Here is an 8662-nt window from a genome sequence, read left to right as displayed (position 1 = left end):
ATATTTTGTCCTTTGAAAACCTGAAATAAAGCAGAACACAGGCAAAATCTAGGCTCTTTTAATAAGCCAGCGATATTAATGAATTAGGAATTCAAGCTTTAGAAAAAAAAGTGTTTAGAAGCATTCTGACTTGTTAGGATTCCCCAAAGTGCCCTAGTGACCCTGGCTTGAAGGAAAGATGGGGCTGGACTCTGCTAATACAAGACAGAGGCCTATGTACGTCTTCAGGAAGATTCTCATTGGTCCCTGCTTGAGGCCCTTCCTTAATGAGACTGTGTGCTGTGATGTCTCCCTAACTTCTCACAGGCTCCTGGTGTCGATGGTGGTGTTTTTGCCAATGCCAACGATCAGTTCCCTGATTCTCCCAACCCAACTGGCTGTTCAACAATTCAATTGGATTCTAACACTGACTACTACCCAGTTAGGGCAGATCCTATAAGGTAAAGACTTATTACCTCAAGACTGCCCCCACTTTAGACACCAACCACAAAGCCTAGGCTTCCCATGCTTCTGGCAGACCAGCTATAAATCAAGGATTCCTGCAATAATTTGCTAAACTCACCACATAACTCAGGAGCACACTTTATTTACACTTTTCACTTTATTATAGAGGATATTATAAAGGATACAAATGAATAGCCAGATGAATAGATATATAAGGCAAGGTCCAGAAGGGCCCTGAGCACAGGGGCCTCGGTCCCTGTGGAGTCTGGGTGTGCCACCCTCCCGCCACACACGTGTTCCCCAATCTAGAAGCTCCCTGAACTCCATGCTACTGGGAATTGTATGGAGGCTTCATTACAAAGACATGATTGATTATTAACTCAGTCTCCAATCCTCTCCCCCACCCCAGAGGTTGGGGAGAAGGGCCAACAGTTCTAGGCTTCGACTCAAGGCCTAACCTGGCAACCTGCCCCATCCTGAATCTATCTAGCATAACATCCAGAATTGTCTCATTAGAACAAAAGATGCTCCTATTATCCAGGAAATTCCAGGGGCTCTAAGAGCTCTCTGTTGTCATGAACCAGGGACAAAGACCGAATAGTAGAACAAAAGACAATCCTATCACCCTTATCATTCAGGAAATTCCAAGGGTTTTAGGAGCTCTGTGTCAGGAACCATATTTATTTCTTATCATACTGTAGGTGGCTAGTGCACTCTGGAGGTGCTCCTTGGCCAGGGGTACTCCTGTGGGGTTTTTAGAAGCCATTTGCAGGGAAGCTTCAACAGCAACTGCCTCCTATCTCCCTTACCTGCCCTGAAGACCGCCCTTACTGACTGGCAGAGGGAGCCCATCTCTGATGCACCAGCCATCATTGACCCGGGCTGGGTCAGGAAAGCCCAGATCCAGGCAGTTGAGGACTTGCCAGCAGGGGAGAAAAGTGGGGGATGGGGGAGAGGCAGTGTTCGTGTCGCAGGTCCATGTCTCTGGTATGTGGTTGTCTCACAAAAATGGTAACTCTTCCATCATAGGCATGTTACCAACAAGAGAACTAGGGTAATGCCCACCACCCACCGCGTCTCTAATCTGTGCAAACATTTACACATATTATTGCTAATTCTCAAACCTTGGAGACTATCCTCCATTTTATACATGAGTAACTGGAGGTTTATAGAGGTTTGAACACTTGCCCTGGGTCACAGTTAAATGGCAGAGGCTGGATTCAAACCCACATCTGTCAGGTGCCACTGTCTATTCTATGACATTTCATGATGCTGCCAGGTTCACGTCAGGAGGACAAAAGCCAGACCCAAGAGCCAATCCCTGGAGGCTGGCCAGACCCAAACAACAGCTGGTGACTTACCCCGTAAACTAAATCAGGGAGATGGGAGCCCCCAAATGCCTGAGAGATTTGGTTCGTGGTTGGCCGTAGGAGGTACAGGCAAGATGGAGGGGGATTTCTTCAGCTCTTTCCACGCTCTTATCCTGGTGCCTCGGAGACCCTATTTGAAAGTTCCTGTGTGTCTTCGTGGATGAAAACTTTCCAGCCCAGAGACAGCCCTGGCATGGGACCCTCTTTCCCCCAAGACACAGCCAGTCAGGATTTTGGCCCTCACCCAGTCCCCAACTCCCCATCATGCGTAGGTATCTGGGCAGGACTCAGGTAAGAACTGGGTGGTGGTAAGTCCATGACCTGGTGTGGACGAGCCAGCCCTGTTGGTCAATATACAAATAGCTTTCCCTCAGAGAAAGGGGCCATCCAGTGTTCTCCAGCTCCCACTTCTCATACTGCCCTTCATAGCACTTAACTCGCTTTCTTGGGCCAAAGAGACTGGTGGGGGAGGAGAGCCCCAGTTGTCCCCCTGGGGCAACTCTGCTCCTTTAGTCAAATCCACAAATGCTTCCATGTGAGCTCAGACCCCATCCTCTCTGCGAGCCTTCCTCAGCCCTCTGCCCCTCACCTCCCTCCCCTGCTCTGAATCCAACACTTCCTGCTTGCACCCTTAATTTTTTTTTTTAAAACACCAGATATTTAAGCAACTTGGGGGCAGGCGATAATGGGTGAGCCTTACACCTGAAACTACAGCCTTCCCTCCAAATTCCTTTTGGACCTCTGTGGCCGACTTTACAGATATTCACCCATTGTGGCAAACGGTGTGCACGGGGCATCTTGCGATTTCCTTCTGGAAATGTTTATCTCGACGCACATTTCCATGTATGGACACCAGCGGCATTCCTGCCATTTCGAATGGCTCTGGGGAGGACGGTCTTGTCACAGTGTGTGGGGGTTTGCTGAGTCATTACAGGATCGCTGGGCATTTGGGTTACCTCCAGCATGTTGTTATTATAAATAGCCCTGCTGCCTCCCAGTCACTTTTGCATTTAATCACCCGCTGCTTAGATGTTTAACTGTTTCCTGGGGCCTGGTCCTCCCTCCTCAGAGGTGGGGATGTGGTTTCATCTTTTGTATCCCCCCTCACTGCCCGCAGGGGTGCTGGGCCCCAAGAAGAGCTTCATAAGAAAGCTAGCGAGCTTCCCATTTCTTGAGCCCTTGCTAGGTGTCAGACACCAGGGCAAGCGCTTGCCATGCATGATTTTATTCTCGCAGCGACCCTGTGTGGTAGGTGCCGCCGTGACTCTCACTTTGTAAACGGGGAACCTGGCACGGCAAGCGACTGGGCGATTTTCCCAGCACGTAGCCAGTAAGAGGTGGGGCACGGATCTGACCCGGGCGCTCAGACTCCGCACACCCCTGCTTGGCCCATCTCACGGAATTTATCTGGGCACCGCCGTGCGCTCCTGGCTCAGCCCAGGCCGACGTGCGTCTTGGTGAGACCCTTCCTCAAGGGTGGACCCATCCAGGATCCCCTGATGGAAAGTCACTCCGGTGCCCGTGAGGCTCATTCCAGCCACCTGTGGGTGTCTGCCCTGTGACAGCCCATGTGTCCCACCAGGATCGTAGTGGACTCCGTATTGCAATTCTAGCTCCCAGGTCCCCAGCCTGAGTTTTCAGAACAGAAGATTCTTCCTCCAATTCCTTTGAGCGCGGGGAGAAGGGAAACAGGAAGGGCACAGAGTCCTGCTCTGGAACCCTTTGCGGCTCAACTATTTTAGAGAAGCAGAGCTGCCTAAGAAGCTGGGGCCAGTGCCAAACGGCCCCGTGGTGAAGGGGCACTGGCAGGGCCGCAGCCTGAGAAGAAAGATAGAGCCCAGTCCTTGCTCTTTCTGAAACTCTTGTCCAGAGAGTTGGCTCTGGCAGGCCTGGTCGCCTGAGGGCAGCCGTGGCCCTTGACTTTGTCCTCTACTGTCCCCTGCTCGCGCCACGAAGCGGGGAAGCACGTGGCCTCCACCATGCTTGTTTCCCTAGTCATGTCCATCTGTACTCTGAGAAAGGTGGCCACACCAAGGAGGCTCCTGCGAGGTCATCGGAGACCAGAAGGCAAGCCTTTCAAACAGCGCTCTGACCACCAGCCTTCGGGCAGGTGAAGATTAGTTTCCCCATTTTACAGGTGAGACCACTGAGGGCCAGAGAGGGGAACCAACGAGTTCAATGATGTGGTCAAGGTGACGCATCTCAGAAGCTACCAACGGGTAACACCGGATTCACTCTGGAACCGCAATGATCAAACCTACCAGTTATCAAGCATCTTTTAAAATAGCGTGATATTTCTTTCTGAGTAGAAAAACAGTACATTGTGGAGCTCTGTAGCACAGAGCCTGCTTTAGGATTCTCTCTCTCCCTGTCTCTGCCCCTCCCCCACTTGTACTGTCTCTGTCTCTCTCAAAATAAATTAATACACTTAAAAAAAAGAAAAATAGTACCTTGTCATTTTAGAAACTGTCACAAAAAAGAAAATCAAAACTGTCCATTATCTCATCCCTTGGAGGCAACCCAATATTTACAATATGGTATATTATATACCCTTTTTTATGGACATACTTTTTACATCACTCCGTTCATGCACATAAAATTTTTTGCAGTGTGCATTTCTCACTTAACATTATAAACATTTCCCTGGTCATCAAAAACTCTTTGTAAAGATGGCTTTTCTAACTACGTACACTTTGACATCATGTGAAACTTTTCTTAAATATTTCCTTGTATAATAGTTGCTTGATTCCAATTTTCTGCTACTACAGATAATTCTGGGCTTAACATTTTGGTCTAAGATTTTTCTGCTCATATTTGTGAAATTTCATAATATAGATTTCCTCTAATCTCCTCTATGGAATTGCTGGTCAAATGATGTGAGCACTTTGAAGGTTCTTGGTAAATTGCTCTTCAGAGGAGGTGTGTTCTTGTATACACAGCTGGTGCCTGTCCCACTCACCCTCTCCAGGTTAAATGCGATCATTAAAAATTTTAAAAATACTTGGGGCACCAGGTGGATCGGTCGGTTAAGTGGCCGAATCTTGACTTCGACTCCATTCATGATCTCATGGTTGTGAGTTTGAGCCCCGCATCAGGTTCTGTGCTCACAGCGCAGAGCCTGCTTTGGATCCTCTGTCTCCCTCTCTCTCTGCCCCTCCCCCCCCCAAATAAATAAACATTAACAAATCAAAACAAAAATTTACCTTAACAAAATGATCAAAGGCCATCAACATCTTCAGTCCTGATTTTCTCTATGGCTTCCCGTCCATCAGTAGGTTGACTGATAATGACTACATTTTGGGGGAGAGTCCTATATATCAGACCCTGTGCTAAACACCATATATGATTTATCTTATGTAATTGTCCTGGCACCCCTGGTCAGGTATTATTATTGCCTTTGCTTTGAAAATAAGAAACTTCAGACACAGAGAGCTTAAATGAGTTCCCCAAAGCGCACAGTGAGTGGTGAGATTGTCTCCTGTACCTGGCTCTGACCACCAGTCCTGAATGCCAGGTGAACTTGGGGCCAAGCCTGGGCTGCCTGCCCTGCATGGATCTCATTCCTGGTTCTGAGTGAGAAACCCATGACCAACTTCCTACTTGATTGCATCATGGTGAGGCCAAGGGGTAAACCTGACAGGATCAAACTGACAAAATGATAATATATTCAACTCCACAAAGAGTTGAGTTTCATGATGTGCCTGCAGGATTTGAGAGCAGCAAAACATTGTTTTCTCCCTTAAAAGCTTACTGGTTGAGGGGTGAAGGTCTTTCCCTTAAAAGCTTACTGGTCGAGGGGTGAAGGTCAACACAGAAATGACTGATCTATGAGGTAGAATACGTATGGGCCTAAAAAAAGGTGAGATATGGGGCGCCTGGGTGGCTCAGTCAGTTGAGCGTCCGACTTCGGCTCAGTTCATGATCTCATGGTCTGTGAGTTCAAGCCCCACATAGGGCTCTGTGCTGACAGAGCCTGGAGCCTGCTTCAAATTCTGTGTCTCCCTCTCTCTCTACCCCTCCCCCACTCATGCTCTGTCTCTCTCTCTCTCTGTCAAAAATAAACAAACATTAAATTTTTTTTTTTTTTAAAAAAGAGGTGAGATCTAGGGATCTTGGGCATTCAGAGAAAAGAATGACGGCTGACTGGGGGGTTCCACTGAGGAGGCACAATGGAAGGTCCCTACAGGGTGAGGAGAATTTCCTTTGGCAGAGACGGCAGGACCCCAGACAGAGGCTCTGAGTGGTCCACAGGACGGAAGGGTGTTGAGTGGTGGCCGTTCCACGTGGGATTGAGGAAAGGTGATCTGAAGGGTTGTGGCTGCGAAAGGCCAGGTGTGTGCTCTTGAGATGGGCTGCAGGACTACAGGTTGTATCCACACCAGGGGGACGATGTCAAATGCCGATGGGCTTGGAGGGCAGATCTTGAATTCAGGAGAGAGAGGAAGCCTCGAACCGGGGAGATGGGTGTGGGAATGGAAGCGAAACAACAGATTGAAGAGAGTTTATGGAGTGTAGTTTGCAAGACTGGGTGATGGGCTGAGAGAGTCACTTGTGATTGACTGAATCCCTGACCCCCCTCTTTCCCTGCCCACCCCCATCGCTGGTTCCATCTCTGTAACACATCCGAGGGCATCAGTCTCCTACAGCTCCCAGACCACCACCGTGACCAGATCCCCACCATGGCTTGTCCCCTTCACTGCTGCATTCACTCCCAACCGACTTCTCAGCTGCCTCAGTGGCTGTTCCCATGCCTTTTCCTTCCCCTGGCCACAGTCAGGGGATCTTGGGACTTGTTGTCTGACCCCACACTTTGGAGAGTGAAAGGAGGCATTATGAATAATTACGCCCAGCAAAAGGCATAAACCAAGACTGTTCTGGGCAAACCCGGACATATGGACTAGTGTAGCCAGAGGGATCATTAGCAAATGTAAGTTACACCACAGCCCTCTCTTGCTTAATGGCTTCCCTCCGCAATGAGAATAAAGCTTCCTTGTCTCCCCCCATGCCCAACCTCACCCTCCTCTCTCCTTCTGCCTGTGCTCTGGCCACACATTAACTTCTTTCAGTACCACGAACTTACACCTGCCTGTCCTGGTGCCCGAACAGCCTCCCCTAGAACTTCATGAGGCACCTGCCTCCCTCCTTTCATGCCTCTTCCACATGCCCTTACAGACGCTTCTCGTGATCTTGCAGTAACTCTTTCCCATCTCCAGGTGGTTCTCCGGCACTAATCACTATCTGAAAGTAAGTTATTTACAGATTTCCGGTGTTGGCTCCAACTCGTAAAGAGCTTGGAAGTTGTCCCTCCCATCCTCACGGCGAGAAACTGAAAATGTGTGACTTTTCTTTTGTATGCATTAGAGAACTGAGGTTGCTGGGTGAGCCCCTGCCAAGGAATCTACAGAGAAGGGTGAATCCGGAGTCGCAGCCAAGAGCTGATTCCCTGGGGCAGGAGCCCCCGGACCCATGAGCTGGCAGGAACACTTGACTGGTCATTTTGAAGAACTGCCGGAGGCCAAGTGTGGTCTAGTATAACAGCAACAAATTCCTGGGGACTGCAGTCTGTGTAAGACCCCACACTTTCTGAGTTTTACCTCTAGGAATTTACCAGGTTCTCCTGGGGAAAACCTGGGAAAGGTCCCTGGCTCTGGCTGGGGTAAAGGAAGAGCCATTCTTGGTGACCTTACTAGAACATTCTCCATACCAAAGTCTGCCCTCAGGGGAAAGGCAGCTCTCCCACCCCACCTCCTCTGGCCTCCCTGCCTCACCACTCAGGAAGACTACAGACCAGAAGCACATGCCCACTAACGGGCAGAGATTTGATCAGAAGATTCTAGCACTCTCCCCCTTTTCTAGACCAGCAGGGCCAACAGGGCTCTATATACGAATGGTAATATAATAACCATATCCTAACATCCTCCCCTCTGAGGAGGAGTACTTAGGGAAGCCCAAAGTCAAGAAGAAAGACAAAAAGCAAACCCAAGGATACTAGAGTGCCTGGAACTTATAGCTACAGAAGACATTAGACAAATCTGCCACCTCCTAGGCAGATTATCAGAAATCCTTGCATAACAGGCCTCTTTATTTCGGTTTCTATTACCCACGACAGCAACTCCTGCTTTCAAGAAAAAAAAAAAAAAAATCACAAGCCCCACCAAAAACCAAGGAAACACATGGTCTGAAGGGACAAAGCAAATATCAAAACCAGACTCAGATAGAACACAGATGTTAAAAATTATCACTCAGGGAATTTAAAGTAACTGATTAATTTGTCAAGGATTCTACTGGAAAAAGTAGACCACATGCAACAACAGATGGGGAATGAAAGCAGAGAGAGAAGGAAGGCTCAAAGGAGATGCTGGGCATTGGAGAATGCCTTTCATGAGCTCCTCAGGAGACTCGACAAAGCCGAATAAAGAATCAATGAGCTCAAAGATCCATCAATACAAGTACAATGGAAAAAAAAAATCCAGAACATCCAAAAACCGTGAGGCAATTACAAACAAAGTGACAGAAAGACATACGATCGCAGCACCAGAAGAAGAAAAGGGAGAACAGTCAGCAGAACAAATATTTACAGTAATAACGGCAGACAGCTGCCCAAAATTAATGTCGCACAGCAAACCACAGATGCAGGAACCTCAGTGAAATTACACTAAGTCCCTTCGTGTTTATGGTTTGTTATGAGCACCCCCCCCCACTAGGATGCAAGCTTCTTGAGAGCATCTGCATTGTTCATCTTTGTAGCCTCTGGAGGCCAAATGGGGCCCAGCACACAGTAGGTGCACAGTAAATATTTACTGAATGGATGAGCGAGTCAGATTGGTTTTGAGGCCATGTACCTGCAT

This window comes from Panthera uncia, chromosome B4 (assembly GCF_023721935.1).
Source record: "Panthera uncia isolate 11264 chromosome B4, Puncia_PCG_1.0, whole genome shotgun sequence".
Classification (NCBI taxonomy): Eukaryota; Metazoa; Chordata; class Mammalia; order Carnivora; family Felidae; genus Panthera; species Panthera uncia.
Note: the sequence above shows the minus strand (reverse complement) of the source record.